The 24,701-nt window shown below is 35.5% G+C and overlaps 1 long non-coding RNA gene across 1 annotated transcript; it reads right to left on the bottom strand.

Moving 5' to 3' along the window:
* Positions 1-2,693: 2,693 nt before the first annotated feature.
* On the bottom strand, positions 2,694-5,107 carry LOC109112659. Its single transcript, XR_006153239.1, has 3 exons — positions 5,046-5,107; positions 4,682-4,804; positions 2,694-3,416 (listed from the first exon to the last, which is right to left on the bottom strand). It is a non-coding gene; the product is annotated as an uncharacterized LOC109112659 (long non-coding RNA).
* Between the last annotated feature and the right edge of the window lie 19,594 nt (positions 5,108-24,701).

Here is a 24,701-nt window from a genome sequence, read left to right as displayed (position 1 = left end):
CAGTTTTCCCAAAAGAACTTCAAATTTTGATTTGTCTGACCACAGAACAGTTTTCCACTTTGCCACAGTCCATTTTAAATTAGCCTTGGCCCAGAGAAAACGCCTGCGCTTCTGGATCATGTTTAGATATGGCTTCTTTTTTGACCTATAGAGTTTTAGCCAGCAACGGCGAATGGCACGGTGGATTGTGTTCACCGACAATGTTTTCTGGAAGTATTCCTGAGCCCATGTTGTGATTTCCATTACAGTAGCATTCCTGTATGTGATGCAGTGCCGTCTAAGGGCCCAAAGATCAAGGTCATCCAGTATAGTTTTCCGGCCTTGGGGGAATTGGTGATCCTCTGCCCAACTTGACTTCTGAGAGACATTGCCACTCTGAGAGGCTCTTTTTATACCCAATCATGTTGCCAATTGACCTAATAAGTTGCAAATTGGTCCTCCAGCTGTTCCTTATATGTACATTTAACTTTTCCGGCCTCTTATTGCTACCTGTCCCAACTTTTTTGGAATGAAATCCAAAATGAGCCAATATTTGGCATGACATTTCAAAATGTCTCACTTTCAACATTTGATATGTTATCTATATTCTATTGTGAATAAAATATAAGTTTATGAGATTTGTAAGTTATTCCATTCCTTTTTTACTTACTGTACAGTGTCCCAACTTTTTTGGAATCAGGTTTATACATGCATGTGTGTGTATTTATATATACATAATAAATAGGCAGAGGCTATTTACACTAAGTGTAAATAGCAATGGATTCTATTTACACTAAGTGAAAATAGCAGTATTTTTGACAAAATGCTATTTACAGTACACCCTAACCCTAACCCAAAACCTAACCCTTATGGCAAATAGTGACCTGAAAACAGACTAACCAGAGAGTTTGTTGGCCATTAGTGACTACAGGTGGAAAGATATATTTGATTATAATGTGATGAAAAGCATTTTCTGGTTCTTATCAGAGAAGAATTTGGTGCACGTGTACACTGTCCCTATCAAATAAATAACAAATAATATGTATATATGATAAACTAAACCAGTAACATCACATTAAATATCACATTAAAATACCAGTTTATAATTCAGAGATTTAACTTAACTATAGTGCCTTATGGTGGGGTAAGTTAAAATGCTGACTCAATTTACCACACAGCATTTGGCTCACTTTGCCCCATAGCTGCCATTTTGGAAAAAAATATTTAGCTAAATGATTTGCATGGTTTTATATGTTGCTAAATCACCTATATGTATAATAAGTATTTTTAGACCTGGATACATTTTCTTTGATGTAACAACCATTACATATGTTATGCTTCTTCTTCTTCTTTCAAATAATAATAATGAAAAATAAAAAAAATACAGCATTGTTAACTCTTATAAAAACATATAAAGATAATTTATTGTCTATCCAAATAGTTATATTCTTTCACAGTGCATCTTACCTGAAGGTAGGGGGCAGAAAAACTTTCAATCAGTCAGTTTTCTGTATGTTGGAAAATTGATCATGCCAGTGTTTAATTAAAATATAATCAGGATAATTTAGTACAATTAAAATATATTTAAATACTGCTGTTTTTGTTGTTGTGTCAAATGCTATCCTACAAATATTATTAGTAAAACTCAAAGCAACATAAGTGTCTACAGTCAAGTTTATTTACAGAACAAAGAACATTCAACATACAGGTTCTTGAGCCAAATCACCAGAACTATATTTGATGAACTGGTTCAAAATCTCAGCAGGAAGTTCCCCAGGAACCTGGCAGTGTAATAAAACACTGAAGATACAGAAACAAGGATACAGTATATTATAAGCATAATTTTCAAATGTTCAAAATAAACACCAACTGAGCACACTGTGTCTTAAAGCGATAGTTCACCCCAAAATTAAAATTTGATTTTTTTGTGCTTACCCCCAGGGCATCCAAGATGTAGGTGATTTTTTTCTTCAGTAGAACACAAATTATGATTTTTAGCTTCAGCCTTTGCAGTCTCTCAGTCGTACAATGCTTGGCAATGGTAACAGAATCTTTGAGAGAGAGAAAAAAAAACATGCACAGACAAATTCATATTAAACCATGTTGCTCGTAACGATACTTTGATGTGTAAAGACACAAAATGATCGGTCTGTGCAAGTAACTGAACAGTATTTATATTGTTTTTTACATCTGATTCACGCAATGTCTGAACTGTTAAAACTTTTGTGAACCAGCAGCCTGCATCTTCTTCTTCTTCTTCTTGCTTTATGGCAGATCGCAGACTTATAAGTGCATTATCGCCGCCTATCTCTCAAATGGACCATTGACACTCTATCTACAATCTCAATCAGGAGTGTCAATGGTCCATTTGAGAGATAGGTTGCGGTAATGCACTTATAAATCTGCGATCCGCCATAAAGAAAGAAGAAGAAGATGATGCAGGCTGCTGTGAAGCGCGTACACAAAACTTCTAACAGTTCGGATTTTGCGTGAATCAGAGGGAAAAAAATTATATAAATACTGTTCAGTTTCTTGCACAGACCGGTCGTTTTGTGTCTTTACACATCAATGTATCGTCACAAGCCGCGGGGTTTCATATGGATTTTTCTGTGCATGTTTTTTTCTCTCTCATAAATTCTGTTACCATTTGCCATGCATTGTACGAGAGACTGAGAGACTGCAACGGCTGAAGCTAAAAATCTTCGTTTGTGATCTACTGAAGAAACAAAGTCACCTACATCTTGGATGCCCTGGGGGTAAGCAGATAAACATAATTTTTTTTCATTTTTGGGTGAACTATCCCTTTAACACTGTAATACAAATTAATTTGTTCTTTTACAAGACAGTCACAAGTCTAAACCTGTAGTGTTTGGTTTTGTTGGCAGCTCTGTTGTTAAAAGACGGATCAGCTCTTTCTCAAGTCTGGGCAGGATAATAATAGGAAAATGAATTTGACAGTTTCTGACAAAATGTGGCTCTTTGTCCTGATATCTGTCTGTAATGGCCTCAGTAGAGATATGATTAAATGATTCCGTTAAAACAGATAAAAAATTGCCATCCAGTCAAAGAAAAGGGACCACATAATGTTATTATAGAAATGTAAAAGCAAAAAAAAAAAAAATATCAGGATCCAGCAACAAAAAGCGTAACACTTGCTATATACAACAATTACTCTTGTACCTTTTTTTAATCAATGCTTCTTATACATAATGCACATTAATTCAATGCAGTCACAAGCTTTTTCACAGTTTTTATCCAAATGGCATTAAAATCATGATCATGCTATACCAAGTTTTGTTTATATAATTACTTTGTTCATAATCTTGGAGTGCTGAGACACAGCATCATATGTATCAGAGATCTGTCATATAGCTACTGAAGTCTGTTAGATTGTCAGATCATTTGAGTGCACAATGTTTATCCGCTCCATCAGAGAGCTGTAAGAAAATGGAGAAACAATCAAAAAAGAAAAACACAAAGCAACAGAGTTGATGAGAGCTACACACTGTGAAAACTAAAGGAGGTGGAAGGAATAATTGGAGAATAAAGTCAAATATAGAATAAGAGTAAACTGTTCACCTGCAAACATTACTTTGAGTTTTCCTTTTAACTTCTATTCTATTCTATAAAACAACATCTCCTTTACTCACTCCAACCATTATCCAGTGAATCTACTCTGAGATTTTGGTCTTGATTAATTTACTTCATTATTGAAAAAAGTCTAATTAAAGATATCGCCAAGATGAAGTTCACAGTGTTCAAAACAGCCCAGAAAGTATGCAATTTGAAATTAGGATGATATTAAGAAACTAAATAGTAAAAGTTTTCACACCATTCTTTTGGTAAGCTAGGTAAGTTTATTAGCAAATTATATCACCACTTACTGGTGCACACTCAAAATTGCCATTCATGGTCTCATAAAATGTTATATAAAACAGATGGATTTGTAAGGGTCAATTTTTCGAAATTGAGAGTTAAACATCATATGAAAGCCAAATAAATAAACTTTCCATTTATGTATGGTTTATTAGGATCGGACAATATTTGGCTGAGATACAATTATTTGAAAATTTGGAATCTGAGGGTGCAAAAATATCTAAATATTGAGAAAATCGCCTTTAAAGTTGTCCAAATGAAGTTCTTAGCGAGGCTAATCAAATCCAACTACTAATCAAAAAGTTTAAATATATTTACAGTCGGAAATTTACAAAATATCTTCATGGAACATGATCTTTACTTAATATCCTAATCATTTTTGTCATAAAAATCTAAATTTTGACCCATACAATGTATTTTTGGCTATGGCTACAAATATACCCCAGCGACTTAAAACTGGTTTTGTGCTCCAGGGTCACATATGCAATTGTCATGTTTTGCTGCAGGAGAGCAATAGCAAATAAATGTCATTTGCAGGAATGTAACATGACTGTTGTATAAAGTAACCTTTATCTTCACGAACACTGTGAAAGTCAAAAGCAGACACAACAATGGCAGTACTATCACTGACAGCTGCGTACAGTATGAGAAACCTGACTAAACATGTGTCATCATTTTCAAATTCCTCCATTTTCACAATCCACACTATAAAGCTATAAAAAAAATTCTAAGTATAAAAATGTCATGTGAATCTCAAATGGAGGCAAGAAGACAAATCATTTTGAACTTGACATTATTTTACACCAAAAATAGTTTCAATACTAACCTCCTCTTCTTGCACATCTGGACTTAATTGTGAAACAGATCACACCTAGTGCAATCATGACCACCACTAAAACAAGTGGTAGCAGTACAGTAAGCAGTACAGTTTGTGATTTCTGGTAGAGTTCTGTAAGGGATAAAGACAGCTTTGAAATGAACATATCTGGGTCCTTCCAGAACCAAACAAAAGTGTAAACCACAGCTGTTTTTATGTAACAGTCACAGAAAAGAAAGTATGTTTATATCTGTATATGTATGTGATGTTCATACTTTTTTATGACTTTTATTAACAGTGTAAATAAAGACAATTCACACAAAATGAGACACATCACCAGTAAAAAGAGAGTGTAAAATCACAGCTGACATACCTGCACATGTCTGACAGAGTTGAGTGATGTCCAGATGTTGAGTCTGGTTGCTGATGGGATTGTTGAGCACACAGCTGTAGGTGTTTTTATCCCGATATTCCACCTCCAGAGGTAGAGAGAGACTGATGCTGAGATCAGACACACTGATGCTGGACAATAAACTGTTTCCTTTGTACCAGGAGAGAGTCACATGACCCACATTCACCACTGAACACACCAATGAACAATTCTGCTGTGATGATGATGATGATGAAGAGCATTGTGAAGAGTTACTGCTGATGACAGGAACAGGTAAAGAACCTTGAAAACAAATACACACACACACACACACACACACACACACACACAGAAAAACACATATATATATATATATATATATATATATATATATATATATATATATATATATATATATATATATATATATACCATTACTGTATATATATTAAAAAGACCATTATCTGATTTATAACTTGCTTACTGTAGACGGTAGCAACAAAACATTTGATTGTTTCAAAGTTCTCGCTTCTGTAGCTTGTAAATTCGTAATGTCCGGTGTCTTTTGTGCTGCTATTCCTGACGGTGAGAGATCCAGTCTGACAATCAAGCTTCAGTCTCTCTCCAAATCTCTCATCGTCACATGAAATCGTTTTCTCATCACTGAATTTAGCTTCACATAGATGTTTATTGTCAAACCTCCACTGTATCACATCATCTGGCTGTAGTTTATTAGAATCAGGGTAAAAAGTCACAGAATCTCCCTCCATCACTGAAAATCTCTCAGCATGTCTCGAACCTGCAGAACACAATTCCAGTCGAAACTGTTATGACAATTCAAAATAGTCTCTGTGCAAGTCCTTTACTTTATTGGAGAGCTTTGTTAATGTTCAGTTGTGATGTCACTCTACTCACAAACTTGTTGCGATTCCACCAGGGGCAAGAGGATATAACCTACAATGTTCAAAAGACAGACAAAAATCAGAGTTACAACATATAAAGACGTGCTGAACGAAATCTGATCACGAGTTGTAACGATAGGCTACATGTATTCGTATTGAACCTTTCAGTACAAGGCTTTCAGTTCGGTACGCATTACAAACCGAACGATTCGTTGCACTAATCTTATTACGTTTGGAAAATAAAAAAGGTTAAAGTGTGTAAAATATAATGTTCTCAGTGCCACTGCGCTCAACAAGGTCCAAACGACGTAACAGGCAACGTGCTGTTTGCCCCGCGCTGGGGTTCATCGAAAGACGATGATCTCTCGATGATATCCAGAGATATGGTCAAAAACAACAATTATTGGCAATATTAAGAGGATGTGACATTTCTAATTAATGTAGGCCTGTTACATCCTTATTTTTATTAGGTCTGTTATTATTATTAAGTTATTTTTATTATTAAAATAAAACTACAATTAATTTTCCCCGCAATATTACCGCATTACTATCGCACTGCAACGATTAGTGTTGCTTTCGTCAATGAAAACTATGAATAAATATCGTTGTCAACTAACCTTTATCACGTGACGAAAACGAGACGAGACACAAATGCTGGTCATGTGACGATAATTAAATGTAAAATGCAATATTGTTAACGAATAAAAACAAGACTAAATGTGGTTTACCAAATAAAAACTATTCTAAAATTTCTCTTCATTTTCGTTGACCAAAACTGTAAACAAATAGTGTATAATTAATATCTAAATTAATTCTTTTTCTATTTTATACAATAAAAATAAAACGTACTTCAAACAAGAAGCCTTGGACAAACTATGCAAAAAATCCCCCCCCACCCAAAAAAAAAAAAAAAAAAAAAAAAAAAAAAAAAAAAGAGCACCTGATGGAGTTCACATTAAACTGCTTCTGTTTCACACAAACGCCGGCACAGACGTGCATGTTCGGCTAGAATCGTCCTGAACTCGTGCATGTTCGGCTAGAATCGCCCTGAACTCGTGCATGTTCGGCTAGAATAGCCCTGAACTCGTGCATGTTCGGCTGGAATCGCCTTGAACTCGTGCATGTTCGGCTAGAATCGCCCTGAACTCGTGCATGTTCGGCTAGAATCGTCCTGAACTCGTGCATGTTCGGCTAGAATCGCCCTGAACTCGTGCATGTTCGGCTAGAATCGCCCTGAACTTGTGCATGTTCGTTTGGAATCGTCCTGAACTCGTGCATGTTCGGCTAGAATCGCCCTGAACTCGTGAATGTTCGGCTAGAATCGTCCTGAACTCGTGCATGTTCGGCTAGAATCGTCCTGAACTCGTGCATGTTCGGCTAGAATCGCCCTGAACTCGTGCATGTTCGGCTAGAATCGTCCTGAACTCGTGCATGTTCGGCTAGAATCGCCCTGAACTCGTGAATGTTCGGCTAGAATCGTCCTGAACTCATGCATGTTCGGCTAGAATCACCCTGAACTCGTGCATGTTTGGATGCGGACCTATGCGGAAAGTTACAAAAAAATTACTGAAAAGTTACTGAAATGCAAAAAATGTCCCATTTTAGGGCAATTCACCCTATATCTAATTTGGCCTTTTCAATTGTAGGCCTGTTACATTCTTCTGATTATTAGGCCTATTCATATTATTAAGTTACTTGTATTCTTAAATTAATATTACAATTGTTTTGCCCCACAATAATTTCATTGTGCATCACTGCAAAACTGGCTCGCTGCGAGGTGAAGATTAGGCTAGCTTACTCCTCATTGAAAAAGTTTTTTAAAAAGGTCTTTCAAAACAGGTTTATTTATTATAGGCCTGTAATTAAAATTAACACTGCAATCATCATCAAAAAGGAAAAAAAAGCTTTATTTCAAGCACCGACTTTTTTTACAAAGAAAAAAAAAACGTTTTTTACAAAATACATTTCTTCTCTCTTTATTTATTTTTAAAATGTATTTATTATTATTATTATTATTATTATTATTATTATTATTAAATGTATTTCTTATTATTATTATTTGCACTAGCCCATATGTTTGGGCCACAAGAGAAATATTAAGGGAGTAAATTAAAACATTTAGCTACTGTATATATACCTTTATCAGCATGTGAAGTAGATTTGTCTTTCGTGGTCTCTGTGCACTTTTAATGCAGTGTTAGTTGCCGAAATAATTCTTGCACAAAGTTTGCACGTTGTTTGTGTGATATCCATTGCCTCGCCTTCCTGGTTTAAAACTAATAATTACAATATTGCGACATAACCAAACCCCCTCCCACCCCCACCCTTGATGATGTTAGCCTAGTGCCCGCCCAAAAATAAAATGATATCTACACCCCTGACTAGACTAGACTAAAAAGAGTATGAACGTGCCTAAAACTAATAAAAACTAAAATGACAGCTTCACATAAAGACTAGACTAAAACTAAAATTAAAACAGGCCACACTAGCGAGGATAACAAAAGACTATGCTATTTGCTCTTCAATTAAAATGTTTTTAAAAATGTATTTTAAAGCACGTCTATATATAGGCAAATTAATTATAGACCTATAATTATAATATCAACACTGCAGTCATCTATAAAAATCCATGAATAAAAAGCTTTGGCCAAGCACCGACTTTCAAAACAAAATTTTTAACATGAAATAAATTTCTTGTCTTTTTTTTTTTTTCACTGTAGGCTACTAGCCACAAGAAAAATATTAAGGGAAAAAATAAAAACAGTTAGCTATATCCTGTTATCAGCATATGCTGAAGTATATTAGTCTCTGAGAGAACATGCGGCGTCAGATATCGAGAGCTCCGTTACTCAGTCACTCTGTTTTTACTTTCACTTTCTGTATAGCGAATCAACTGAGATTAAGATGTAATTTACATCGGAATAACTCTTAAACAAAGTTTGCACGTTGCTTGTGTGTGATATCTATTGGCTCGCCTTCGTGGTTTAAAACAGAAATATTTCCAACATTATAACGAAACCAACCCCAAACCCCCAAACCCCCCAACCACACCCCCACCCCCACACCTCAACCGTAAATTTGGTGAACCGTTACATCCCTAGTTGTGAAGCATGTAAAGTCAAAACAAAAACATAGCACTCACCTTGCATCTGCAGTAGATTAAAAATGAACAAACCACGAGAGAAATACATCATCTGCATCAACAAGCGTCTTCCAAAATCATATATAATCACAAAAACGTCCCCAGTGTAAAAGTGAAGAGACTTTTCTACAAATCATGTGACTCGACCAGTGTTGCCAAACCCCTCCCCCAGAAAATCTCTAGAACCACCCACAAAAGTCTCCATTTTCACAAAAAGTCGCTAAATATAAAAAAAAAAATATACTTTGCAAATGATGACAGCATAAAAATATAACAAAGGATTAAATATAACAATCGGCACAACACATCAACATCAAACATGATGGAAATGATGGAATTTGTTGGGAATTTGTTTTATGTGTCACCAAAGTGCATCTCTGTCCTGTTCAAATACAACAGATATTATGATTTTCCAAAAACAAAAACTTTATTCATACAAACTTGTTCCAGTCAACTCACTCTATTACTACAAAGTAAGTGCAAAATACTGCATCCCAGCACACATGACACGATGATGCACTGGGTCTCTCAGTATCTGGTTGACATGACTCTGAATGAATTGTGGTGTCACTTTTGTGTCCGTGGTTAAAACAAGATGTTCATGCATTGAGTCGAGTTATAAATAAAATTGTGGTGTGCGTCATGGCAGACATGGCGTACTGGTGTGTTCACTGTGGAGATTCATTGGCATGATTGAGAGCAAACGTGAAAGGTCACAGGCCTACAGCGTGGTGTGGCCAAGTAAAAAATTAAAAATCTCCAAAAAATCGCTAGTTTTATTTAAATATAGCTTAAATAGCTAATTGTCACAAAAACAATTATTAAAAAAAAAATCGCAGCTACAATGAGAAAGTAGACAAAATCCCCAAATTGGCAACACTGGACATGCGTCATTGCTTCGAAAACTATACTTAAGTGTTGGTTAGAACCAAGCGGCAACCTTCGGAAGTGACTTAAACTGTAATTTGTCAACTGGCCCAAAAAAGGGAGTCAGTCCCATAGACTCCCAATGTTAAAATGCTCAACTTTACAGCAGAGAAACATGTTTACAGCCTGGTGCAAAAAGTGGTTTTGGTCTATATAGATAATTTTGCCCTTCATGACAACTGTGAGGGGGATGAATTTTTTATAACTCATCTGTTTAAATTATATTAAGCCTTAAAGATCTGCATAATTAAGGGCGTGGCCACTTCCCAGTGAACATGCCCTCTTGGGTTTTCTGTGGGACAGTGTGGGCAGAACAAACCCACATAAACCCAAACAGCAGCATTTTTTTAGTGATAAGCTATTTATACTAAGTGCAAATACAGTAGCTATAGATTTTATTAACACTATGTTAAAATTTTACTATTTATTGCAAATAGTGGAAATTATCTGCACCTTAGTATTGTAGTACATTGTAAAACTGTAGCTATACAATATTAACTTATTGAGTGTAGATTGTAATTTTAATTCAAATTATTAAATGGATTTCACCTTATCCCTACACCTACCCTAACCCTACCCGATACTTTATTTTCAACTTTTTGATTATATTCTTAATTTTCATTGAAAGTAAATGCTTTTCTGATGTGATTTGAAATTTGAAAAGGGGGGGAAAAGTTTGCCAAAAGGTGGATTTGAATCCAGTGTCGGCTGGCGAAATGGTGACGTGAAAGGACTTTATGATGTTAGCATTTTTGATAGTTATGCAGCATTATGAAAGTGTCTTATGCTCATCTAGCCTGCATTTATTTGATCAAAAATAACTGTAAGAAAACTGTAATATTGTGAAATATTATTAAAAGTTAAAAGAATGTTTTCTATTTGGATATACTTAAAATAGGGAAGTTGTAGCTTAATGGTTAGAGAGTCGGACTTGCAATCCAAATGGATATATGCATGATTACTTCCTGTTTTTAGATAAGTCAGCTCAGTCATTTCCGGTCGTAAGGGGAGCGCCCTTTGCTCGGTTTCTCTACATAATCCATTCAGAGTTTGGAGAAAAGTTTTGTTTGTCTAAGATGACCAAACATCCACGTATACCGTTTCAGGAATGATAAAGATTCAGACTAACAAAACTACAGCAGCAAGTCTGTATTGGATAAAACTTAAACGATGTTGTTTTTCAATTAAATCTTAACATTTAAAAATATTCAGTGTATTGTTTATTTGTTATTACTTATTTAATTTGTATTTAACTATATAGGTATTTAATTAATTCAGCATTATAGGCTGTTGTGTGGCCTTATTTATTTCTTTAAATGACAAGTGACTTTGTGACTTCCTGCACTTGATAGGCTTACATCAGTGCGATAAAGTACTAAATATAAATAATAAATAATATTTATTTTATAATAAATCAAAAGACGTGAAAAAGAACTAGGGTGTTGAAATGGCAGCTGCAGCCAGTGAGTTACAGTATCTTAAACTGTCATCTCGTGGTTATAACGGAAATTTTATTTTCATCTTAAAAAGTCTTTATTTTTTGCAGAGTCACGTTTTTGGCATATTTCTTCATGTTGTCCTCATGAATTAGAAAGTGAGCCTTTAATAATGTAAATTTTACATTTTTGTATATCACGTCACTTTCACTATTTTACTTTAAAATAAAATGAATGTGATGCAAAGCTGACTTTTCAGCATCATTAGGCCTGCTCCAGTCTTCAGTACAAGATCCTTCAGAAATCATTTTAATATGCTGATTTATATCAATGTTGGAAACAGTTGTGCAGCTTAGTTTTTATTTTATTTATTTTTCATTTTTCTTTAAACCTGTGATACTTTTTTGGGGTTCATTGATAAATAAAATTAAGAAAAAGAACTGCATTTATTCGAAATAGAGATGTTTTCTAAAAATATCAATCTTTACTATAACCCTTTCTATCAATTAAAAAAAAAAAAAAAAAAAAACTTTTGCACTCCTCCCCTCACTGCAGCCACCTACATTTCAGGCAAGGCAAGGCGAGGGGCATCTCAAACAAGCCTGTAGTCTTGTAGTAGACAATGACTTAAGCTATGACATTAACATGAAATAAATGCAGTACAGCTTTCTCAGTTAGTTAGCTGGTATGATCTTTACAATGGGAGCACGTTGACTCTTCATCTGTTCAAACTGTTGAAGAATTTGATTGTTTTTCTTGCTTTGTTCTGTTTCAATCTGTGTATGGATGGTGAGTGATGCATTTTTTCAATCTCTACTCTTTATAATCTAGTATCCTACTCTAATTCAGGGATTCTCAAAGAAGGGCCCATCATGGCTCAGGACTCAGGATGTGTTAAACGCGGACGAAATCACATAATCAAGTCAAACTGGAATGTCATGAATTGATGCTCACTGTGTTTTCAGTGTCTTGTTGTCTCACTAAATGAGGTTATAGAACACATGAACTTCATCTTCATAGCTGCTCTGAGAGTAACTTCATGAACATTTTACAGTTTCATTTGAGAAAAGTCACATACACACACAGAAACGTTTTAAAACTCTTTTTGAATAATAAAAATGTAGGCTACAACTTTGCAAGACAATGGTTAATTATCTTTCATATGCATTAATATGTGTAATCACTTACCATATTATAGCTGTTGCTTTAATTGAACTTTTTTCCAGATGTGAATGATTTTGCAAGGGATGAAATGATGACAGGAGTGACTGAGAGAGACTTCATCATTCTTCACAATGATAGGCCTGTTACTGAAATGCAGCGAGGCGATCACGTGCTGTGGATCTTTGGATCTCCAAATATTCACACCCCTGAACTCTATGAAAGGATCATCTCTACCTCAAACAGTTATGAAGGGTTTAAAGACAACCAAAGCAGAATGCACATTATCTGGAGCTTCAGCGACACGCAAACGGGTCGGCAATTCTTTTCCAGATCGTGTGAGTAGAATTCATAATGATATATGTGCAAACCTTTTGAAATCTGACCTAATAATGCTAACAGGATGAGAACAATTTTCAAATTACAATGATTATCAAAACTGGATCATTGTGTTTTACAGGTGTAAGAGTTGAAAAGAAAGTTTTAGTGATGGAGGGAGAATCTGTGGCATTTTATCCAAACGCTACTGAACTACATAGCGATGATCTGATACAGTGGAGGTCTGCAAATGGATATTGTCTATTTATAGCTAAAAACAATGAAAAGAAAATGATTACATGTGGCAGTGGGAGATTCAGAGGCAGATTTCAGCTGGATAGTCTGACCGGATCTCTCACTATCAGGAACATCAGCACAAAAGACAGTGGACATTATGAATTTACAATCCTCAGAAATGGAAACATAGAAACATTCAAGCATTTTAGTGTTAAAGTCTATGGTATGCAGATTTCTGCTTCAACACTTTCATGCTGGTTATAAATCAATTTGTCTTAAAGCAGGTTAAAAAATGAACATTCTGTTATAACCTCATGTTGTTTTCACACCTCTATGATTTAATTTCTTCAGTGGAACAAAGATTGAGTGTCACTGATGTTGTGAGATTCATGCTGTGGGATTTTTTTTATGGTTATTTTTTTATGTTTCTGGTTATATTTGTAAGGGATCTTTTTTATGTTGTATTTTTTTTTTTGTTTTTTTTTATTTTCTTTATAGGTTCTTTATCTGTTCCTGTCATCAGCAGAGACTCTTCACAATGTTCTTCATCAAACCAGAACTGTTCACTAACGTGAGTTGACTCTCTCTGGTACAAAGGAAGCAGTTTTATTGTCCAGCATCAGTGTGTCTGATCTCAGCATCAGTCTCTCTACCTCTGGAGGTGGAATATCAGGATAACAACACCTACAGCTGTGTGCTCAACAATCCCATCAGCAACCAGACTCAACATCTGGACATCACTCAACTCTGTCAACCATGTGCAGGTATCACGTTATCTCTTTTTCTTAAATCATGTTAAATGACTCAAAATTGTGTCTTATAGTGTTTAGTCTATGTCTATGGGCTTTAAGGTCATCTATATGTGTTCTCTCATCTGTAATATTATCTTACACATTGACAGATCATTGTTCACAAATATTATCATATACAAATGTTTGTCTTTCCGATCAAGATTGGAAGGTTTGTCTTAAATTGAAGCCTATTGTTGCCTTAAAAATGCCATTTGTCCCACCCGACATTCTGTTTTAAAAGGAAATACATAAACATGGTTAAAAAAAACTGTGTTCATCAAATCATTTCTATAATGGTTGTAAATCATGCAGAATATCAGACATGTTGTGAGTGGTAAAGTGAAGACCCGGTTTAAATATCAAAATATTCAAGTACTTTAGTTGAATGGATGCTTAGCTGAACTGTAATATGTTCAATTACATATTTCATCACAATATTATTATTCTTTTTTAAAGTTTAAATTGTGTTGTATTCAGATTACACTAATGGCTGTTTTCTCTGTGTATTACAGCACTGGATGAGCGTTCACATCTCATGATGTCAATAGCTGTTACTCTAGTGCTGCTGGTGTTTATAGCTGTAGTTGTAGGTTTGATGTACCACAGAAAGGGTAAAAAATCAGATAAAGAAGGCAAGTATTGACATGCAAAAAATTAAACAAAGCAAATAAACACAAAATCAGTCATGTTGATCAGAGGAATTTCAAAAGGCCATATGCATAATATCTGGATAAGGAAAAAATCAGATTTTTGCTGACAGTTTGAACAAGGCCTGTAAGTGTGTGTGTGTTTGTGTGTACGTGTATCTTTTTTGTTTATTTTAGAAAAACCTGCCAAAAGGAGGAAGGGGAAAAAAGTGCATGCTCTCTTTCGGAAAGTATGTAAGGCGGTAAATCACACTTTCCTTCCCCGCAATGCAAACAGAATGGACCATCTTACATCACATCCAGACCCAAATGATTCAGAGCTGACGCCTGTCCCAGGTCTCTGCAGGACCACACCAGTGGCTGACACAGATACTGCCGACCCTGAGCCGCTGTGTGTGCCGGGTCCCTCCAGGATCGAGCAAGTGCCAGACGTGGATCTGGCTGATCCTGAGTCGTCACCTGTGGCAGATCCATCCAGTTCTGATCTAGGCAACAGTGAGTCATTATCACTTTGGTTCAAGTTGTTTCTGCCATCTTTTGTTAAGTACCTTTCTCTATCATTACTTGCGGCTGTAATTCTCATTCACTGCAAGTAGCTGCTTAAAATCCAACAATGATTTTTGTTGTACTATTTTCACTTTTTAGAAGAACTATCACCGTTATGCCTTCCTTGTTAAACCTTGTTGCTGACATGGCATTAAAAAAAATGAAATAAATAATTTATTAGTAATTAATTAGTATCTGCAGGTCCAATAACCATTCAGGGATGTTTCAAATAGTTTGTTATTCATTTCTTCATTTTAGAAAAACTCAGAAAAGCGAGGAAGAGGAAAGCAGTCTGTGCTTTCTTACAGAGATTACGTACGCCAGTAAAGCACCTCTTCCTCTGCTGTGACCTGAACAGAGTCCAGCATCTGACCCCACAGCCGGATCTAGACGATTCTGAGCCAATGCCTGTCCAAGCTGCATCCAAGATCAAGTCAGCAGATGAAGTGGTTCCTGTTGAGCCTGAGCCAGTGTGTCTGCAGAACCATGTCTGTGTAGATCTCCAGTCCTCGTCTGTGCAATCAGCCGTTGCAGATCAAGATTTGTCTGATTTGGAGTCTGAACTGGATTGCGGTGAGTCATTATTAGCTTTGTTTTATGTTTTTTGTGCCCTGTTTTATTTTCTATGTTCTTCGCTGCTCCTCTGTAAACCTAATAGTCTAACTTCCCTTCAAGTAACTGCTTGTTGTTGATCTGGATTGAATCCGAATCCAAAGGATGGCAGGGTTTTTGATTCTTTAAACAGATTTTATTTGATATGTTCATATCAGAAAATGAAAGGAAACTGTAGTCTCATGTATGTCTGTGTTCTTTTCCTGTGTGTTTTTCAGGATCTACACTCTAAAAAATGCTGGGTTATTTTTTTTTTAATTTTGTTGTGTGTTTTTCAGGATCTACACTCTAAAATATTAAGGTGTGGGTAGTTTTTTCTGTACTTTTATTTTTTAAATGTATTACCTAGGTGCTGGGTAGTTTTTCTGTACTCCAAAAGTTTTTTTTTTTATTTTTACCCAGGTGCTGGGTAGTTTTTCTGTAACTCAGCTGCTGGGTCATTTTTACTATCAATACAAATGATGAACCCGGTCACATAGGCCTGCCTAGCCAGTGCTGGGTTACTGTAACCCAATGTTGGGTAAACTCTACCAAACTGGTTAAAACTGGATACATTTGTCACCGGTTATTTTGTGCTCTGTCCTGAAAGAAAACTTCCTGGGGGAATCTTCCAGAGGGGAAACTTCCTGGATGAAATTAAGGTTGGTATTACATTGTATTCCTATCAAATAATTACTTTATAAATAGGAAAACGCCTGTAGTCTCACATTTTTCCTTTTTTTTTGTTTTGTTTAAATGCTCGTTGCAGCTAACGTCTGCTTGGAACGCTAGCCTTCTACAAATGCAGTATTTGACGCACAGGCACCACCACGGAAGTTTACGTTTTGAATGTGGGTAATAATAACAGTTAGATCCAAAAGATAGTTTTAGCAACACAACGCAGATGCTACAGAACACAGTTAGTTGACTAGCTATATAAGATTGTGTCCTACGCTAATATATTACTTCACTACATTACTGGCTTGTACTTTTACATCCATAATATTATAAATTGACAGTTTATTGCTGGTCTGTGGTTTTTATATTGCTAATATATTCTTATATTGTTCTTAAATATGTTCTTATATTGTAATTTTTAAAAATGTTATATTATTGTAAGGTGAGCTTAAAGGGTACACTACTATGAAAATCACACAGCTTCAGCGTGACATCAAGAAAAAGTATAATTTCATAGATATTGTTAATAATCATATTATTAACTCATAACGCCAATATTCAAGAGTGGAGACCAATCAGACCCAAACAATTACAGAGGCATCTGTGTGAACAGTAATCTGTGGAAGCTGTTCCAAATTGGATTCTTACCAAATTGTAGAACTATAGACCACATCTTCACCCTACACACCCTGATCAACAAATACATCAACCAAAACAAAACCAAAATATTTGCTTGCTTTGTAGATTTCCAGAAGCCCTTTGATTCAATTTGACATGAAGGCCTGCTGTCAAAACTTCTAGAATCAGGTATTGGGGGTAAAACATACAATATTATAAAAACAATGTATTCAAAGAATCAATGCGCAATTAAAATTTGGAAATAAACAAACAGAATTCTTCACTCAAGGGTGGGGTGTGAGGCAGGGCTGTCCACTATAACCGACCCTCTTCAATATCTACATTAATAAATTAGCGACACTCCTAGAACAATCAGCAGCACCTGGCCTCACACTACATGACTGCAACATAAAACTCTTGCTGTTTGCAGATGATCTGGTTCTCCTGTCTCCAACAGAAGAGGGTCTACAGCAGAACCTAGACATCCCGCACACCACACGTTCTGTCAATCCTAACAAAACTAAAGTACTAACATTCCAGAAAAGACCCAGAGTTCAGGGAAAGAGACACAACTTCACCCTTGGTATGACCAAAATTTAAAACACCACAAACTAAACATACCTCAGGCTGAAGATAAATGCCACTGGTAAACTTGGCTGTGAATGAACTGAAAGAGAAAGCAATAAGGGCCTTTTATGCCATCAAAAAATCTAAATTTATGCCATCAAAAAATCTGTCCAAATTGAAATACCAATTCGAATCTGGCTCAAAATATTCCAATCAGTCATAGAACCTATTGCATTATATGGCAGTGATGTGTGGGGTCCTCTCCTAAATCATGAATTTGAAAAATGAGACAAAAATCCGATTGAAGCCCTGCATGTGGAGTTCTGTAAGAGTCTCCTCAGAGTCCAGAGGAATACTACGAACAACGCATGCAGGACAGAATTAGGCCAATACCCTCTACTAATGTGCATTGAGAAACTAGCCATCAAATTTTGGATAGACCTAAAAGTGAGCGACCCCAACTCTTACCATTTTAAAGCCCTTAAAAGCCATGAAGTGAACCCTGAAAAAAGTCCACTGATTCAGATGGTCCTGAAGCTGCAGAAACAAACTAACATTTATTTATTTATTTATTGCACAAGTCATACATAACTTAATTCATTCATTCATTCATTACGTACATGAACGAACAGGACAGGAAGAAGAAAATCTTATGGTACCTGTCGCTTATTTGTGCACATCAAAAAAAAAAAAAAAAAAAAAAAAAAAAAACAGCTACTTTATAAATGGATCAACCCCAATCCTCACCCCAAACACCAAGTATTTTCAGTAATACCTATTTTTACACTTAATTATCATTATTTTAAGCATGTTAGTCATCATTTTTCTTATAACATTCCTGTATTTTTTTCTTATACAAATTCTTAAATTTACAAACACTTTTGGAGCACTTCAGTTCATAGTCCAAGGTGTTTCATAGTTTAACTCCGTAAATTGACAAACACATCTGTTTTTGTGTAGTACGTGCAAAAAGAGTTTTAAAATAATATTGCCTTCTATGGCCATCTTCCTCTGATACAAGAGCAACTAACAACAGCCAGCATCAGGACACTGAAATATCCATCCACACAATTTGGCCAAACCACATTATAAAAGCACAAAAAGAAAATTATCTACCTTATTGGACTGAAACAACAGAAAAACTAAGTAAACTTAGAGACTACACAACTACAGAATATCTGAGGACAGTAAAAGACTGTAAATGAAGAAGACAGATGACAAGGTCCAGACTGAGCAGTCATACTCTGACTATAGAGACTGCCAGATATCAACAGCACTGGCTGCCCAGAGACAGCCACATCTTCCCTTACTGTAATCACGGGGAAGTGGAGACAGTGACACACTTCCTCCCCAGCTGAGAAGAACTATGAAGAAATTAGAAAGAAATTTTATCCCAAATTTGAAATACTTTACCCTGACTTCAAAATGTTTAACAAGAAAACACAACTTCAATATTTATTAGGTGAAAAACAAGATTGTATCTTACTAGCAGCAAGATACATTGATGCCTGTCACAAAAAGAGGGAGGAGTCAACAAATCAGTGATGCACCCACAAACACACACACCACAAACACACAAACACTCACCACATTGAATTATAAATTGTTCCTAGAATTTAAAAATGTTATTTGTTCTACTTTTTAAATGTATATACATGCATGTTTTTGTTGCATATATATATATATATATATATATATATATATATATATATATGTGTGTGTGTGTTCTAGATTCAATGTAAACACTATGCTTTGCCGATACATTGTAACAACTGTCATGCCAATAAAGCACATATTGAATTCAACTGAAATGACAGACAGACAGCAAAGCAAGACCCACACACACAATATGTCTCAAGATGTAACATTTTAATAAATATTACATGAAATGTATTAAAAATTGGTGCTGCTCCCATTAAGCTCAGTGTGCTCCCTTTAAGCTCTTCCACATTGAACATCTATATTAATACTTCATAAACAGACTTTAAATATTAACTGATATCAACTCAAATCTACAGACTGGCTCTGACCTTTGTATTGTATTTCCAGCCTTAGGAGACTATGGATAAGTTGCCATCCATAATAAGAGGCTTCATAATGAGGATAGTTTCTGTGGGAGACTATGGATAAGTTGCCATCCATAATAAGAGGCTTCATAATGAGAGCTGAACATGGAATCTAGATGCTGATGATATTTAACTGATCAAATTGAATGCCTTGTTGCTTGCTTTAGTCTTCCGTTTTTTTTTTTTTTTTTTTTTTGGTGATTGAATTTGGTTTTTTCAAATAAACAAGACTATGGATAAGTTGTGATGTGTGATTAGTGGGTTCATGGTTATGATTGTTTGTATAAACATGTACCCATTAAGCACAGCCAGACTATTTGCATTTAATTATGTATATCTTAATTTAAATGCTTTTGTCAATTAAAATTAAATATTTTTGTGTGAGAGATGAACCTTTACAGATTTTAGAAAGAAAAAAAAGCTTCAGTTGGCTGACTGACCCAGCAAATGGGATGTCAAAAAAAAAACAAAAAAAAAAACAAGCTATTGGGTTATTGTCAACAAGCTCTGTCAAAATAACCCAACCTGTGTTCTGTCCAATATTTATCAAGGGCTGGGTTGCCAAATAACCCAGAAATGGTTGTTTTTAACCCAGCATTCGTGTACAGTGTCTCTCTTTGAAGTGGGAGAGTTTATAGGGTCAGGAAGTTTTGGCAGGGTGTATGAGGGATCCCATAAATTTAATGGCAATGTATAGGTCCTTTTCTATGCTATTAAAGTGAAATAACTGAACATTAATATTGGAGCCTGATAAAAATGTTCATTTTAGATTAAAATTTCAGATGGCACTTAGAGCCTTTCGCATCTGAACTCTTCATATTTAACACTGAGAACATCTATAAAAATGATGAAAGCACGTAATGACAACAATGTGACCTTAAATGTCATTCAAACAAAACAACTCATTGTGACTGCAATGAAAACTGATGGGTGTTGTCTCATAACACTGTAGCCTTTCAGAAAAGTGCCTGAGAAACTTTAAAGAATGTGCCATGAGAACGTAGTGTGCATAGTTCTAGGTGTTGACATGTGAGCTCAGTTTGTGAGATTCACACAACTCAATGCAAACATATTACATTTCAATAATAATAATAATAATAATACATCAGTTTAGTCACTGCATGCACAGCATAGATTAGCACTTAATTTTACATATGAATGAAGTGCTCTTCTCTTTCCTGTTGATATCTGAACTAATGCAGTAGGTTACAATGTCCTGCAAAGTTCCAAAACAGTTGCCTGAAAGTTTCTAGTAAACCTGAAACCCTTGATTACCTGGTTCAGGTGTGTGTAAGTACTGTTGGCGCTAAACTCTTAATGACAGTGACCCTCCAGGAACAGGTTTGGACGTAGCTGAATTAATGTAAAGAAAGTTAAATGCCATCCTCTACAGCACACAGATTGTAACTTGATACATACAAGAATACTGGTATTAATTCACTTCAAGTTTATTTTGCTAATTGTCCTTAAACCTCCACTCAAAAAGATTATTTTCTACTGGCCTGAATAGAACAGTGGGTCCATCAGGGCAACTATACATTTTTTTAAAAAAAAACTAACAAGGTATAGTACTTCATTGAACAAACCACAAGGCACTTCCTAATATTATTCTGTTGAAGTTTACTTGCAATGACAGTACTGTAGGATTATTTGCTCTTACATGATAAATTGCTTGTCATGTTTCTCATTTGTTGCTTTGCTCTCTTCTGCCTGCCTGTTGTAAATAAACCTGCTGTTTGAGCACTTACTGTGTCCTCTAGTGTATTTGTGTATTTGGATAAACCTATGAAATTCATGCATTAATTCTCACTGGGCAGATCTATAACAACGATGAATGCATATAGAGACAACAATGTGACCTGAAATGTTTCACTGTACAAATTAATAAAGTCCATTTCTCTACTCTGCTGATCTGAAGTGACGTAAAGGAAGTTAAATGCTGCCCCCTACAGCCCTCAGAGTGTAACTGTCCCAATAATATAGAGGTCTGCATTCCTATCCAATTTTTGTACAATTGTCAGCAAATACACTAGAGGACACAGCGGTAAGTGCTCAAACAGGTTTATTTACAACAGGCAGGCAGAAGAGAGCAAAGCAACAGGTCCAGGTGAGTAAAAGGGGAATAGCAAGGGTTAATGCACCTTATCTGAGTCTGATAGGGTTCCTTATATCTTTCCAGGGAATCCCGGGGGAACGGAGGAGCACAGAGACGATGGAGCACAGAAGTGCAGGAGAACAGCATGCTGGATCTAGAGGCAGATTTAGAGGCAGAAATTTCAATATGAGATTCAGGAAACGAGATCTAAATTGTTGCCATGAAATGAATGTTTGTAACTAGGTGATTGATGAGCCTGCTAATATCAGTTAGGGCTACTTACTGAGTGCAATGTCACAAGAGTAGGATCTATGTAATATTTTAAATATGACATCTTTTGTTGTTTGTTAATAGATATTTGTGTGGAATATATTTTCTGTTGATTTGATCGTGAAAAAAGTGGATACTGAATTTGTCAATAGTAATCAAAATTCTTTCAGTTGAAATATAAGTGGTATACAGAGAAATTGGATTATAATTTTGCTCTTCTTTCAAAAGAGTTTTTTATACCATTAGGAATGGCCAAAGAGCTGTCAAAAGATGTCAGAGACAAGATTGCAGATCTACACAAAGCTGGAATGGGCTACAAGACCATCAGCAAGAAGCATGGTGAGAAGGAGACAACTGTTGGTGCGGTTATTCAGAAATGGAAGAAATACAGAACAACCATCAATCGGCCTCGGTCTGAAGCTCCGTGCAAGATCTCTCCTCATGGGGTAAGGATGATCATGAGAAAGGTGAGGGATCAGCCCCAAACTACACAAGGGGTTACACACATTCTACTACATCATACTTCTAGGACTCGGACCCTCATATTTTAGGAACAGGGTGACCTTCTAGGTCATGGACTGGCACCCACTCATCTCCCAGTTTTCCAGGCCAAACTTTAGGTCTATACAGGCCCCCTTGTCACCCCATACATCCTCTCTTTAAGCCTCAAACCATATCTCATTCTGACTGCAAAGCAGTTCTAAGTAAAGAAGGCCATATACATGTTCCATAAGCATATGAGTAAAATCATGCAGAATCAATAAAATCTATTTTTCTTCCACAAAAACAATTGGTATACAAAATTATGATATTTTTATTATTTTAAAATATGATATTTAAATTGAACTTTACATGAATTGGGTAGTGTTCCAATTATTATTTAAAAAAAAACTATAGAAACCCTTGTTTGTAAAATTAAAAAATCGTGTTTAAAAAAATGTAACTTTTTATTTTTTATTTTAGATAATTAATAATTACCTCTAGGGAATTAAATTCGAATTTAAAATGCATAATTTCAGTTAGGGTGAAGAAAAGCTTTTGGCTTCTCTTCTGAGGCCACAAGAGGGCGCATTGGGCAAAATATTATTAACGCACGTTTATTCAAAGCATAAGAAAACATGACTGTGAAAAAAGTGCATAATATTTAAAATAATGTTTATAAACCAATTATAATTAAGTTGGTTAAAGAACTATAAACAAAACAGCATCACGTATGCATGCATAGTTTAATACGAAGGGCGGAAAGCCAATCAAACAGAGTACATTTTTCATTTAAAAATGAGATGCAGTGGGATGGGGAAAAACCCAACATAAAGTCTCGAGATATGTTTTTTAAAAGTTAAACTCACCTTAATTTTACATGGCTTTCTAAACATGCGGCTCTGTTGTGTGAGACGCGAGTGCAACGGTGATAGAAGATGTCCCCACCTAAAATTCGAAGGCAAACATTTTTGCATTCGAATGTGGATTTTTATTTTAAATTCGACGAATATTCGAAATTCGATTTTTTTGTTGTTGTTTTTTTTTTTTTTTTTTTTTTTGACAGCCCTAATTAACACCAACCTGTTTGTACTTCAGTATCTTCATGTTCCATTCTGCAGGGTTCTGGATCACTCACATTTGTGCTGTTCATTCATAAACATAGTTGATCTTTAAGCATTTAGGCCATGTTTTATTTATATTATATTTATATGTCCAAATGTGTCCTTCAAAATGTAAAGTTACTGATTTTTTTAATGTTGTAAACAAATTCAGAAATAAATGTAAACATTTCTAAGCAACAAATGACAGTTGAGTATAATTTTTATTTTGTGTTTGGTTTTGTCTGATACTCCTTATCTGGTGTTTCCAAAAATGTTTAATACCTTTACACTCAAGTAAAAACACTGTAAGAGCTACAGAACACACAAAGAAACAAAGGCAATGACCAATAGCGCGCACACGCACAGACAGTTGACTGTCAACAATTCAATGCAAAAACTATACAAATTTATTTAACTTTAGCGGGTTATTTACACAGTTGACACCAATGAAATGAGCTTTAAGTGGCCGTTTACGGGTGATTTGAAGATTTTAAATTTGTGGATGTTATGATAATTGATGTGATGAAAACTGTTGTTTTCATATAAAATATATATCTTAAACATCATACAACTATTCATACCAGCGTTTTATCTGGTTTTTCCAACAATGTTGCACTTTATTTACAGTAATACCTTTACACTCTAAGAAAAAACACTGTAACTACATAGGGTGGAGAGCTAGGGTTCAGAAGTATATTCAGATCCATGGGCAAAGAACCAGAATCAGGAATGGCGTCGAAAACCAGAATCCACAGAACCAAGCAGAGATCGGGGGCAGGCAGCAGAGAATCAGAGTCGAAATACACAATCCAAGATCAGACACAGGAAAACCAAACACAAGGGAAACCGCTCGGAATTCTAGACAGGCTAAACAAGACTTCGCAGTGAGTGAGAGTTATTGTGCTGCTCTTATGTGTGTGTAAATGAGGTGCAGGTGTGTCAAGAAAATTGGCTGATGAATGAGGTGCAGGTGTGGCAAGGTGATTGTGATGCAGTGACTGATGTTGTGTGTGTTTAGGTTGTGTTGAGGTGTTTTAAGAGGTGCTAGTGTCCAAGTGAAATCTGGTGGTTGATGGGTGGAATG

This window comes from Cyprinus carpio, chromosome A22 (assembly GCF_018340385.1).
Source record: "Cyprinus carpio isolate SPL01 chromosome A22, ASM1834038v1, whole genome shotgun sequence".
Classification (NCBI taxonomy): Eukaryota; Metazoa; Chordata; class Actinopteri; order Cypriniformes; family Cyprinidae; genus Cyprinus; species Cyprinus carpio.
Note: the sequence above shows the minus strand (reverse complement) of the source record. Positions and strands in the feature narration are given on the sequence as shown.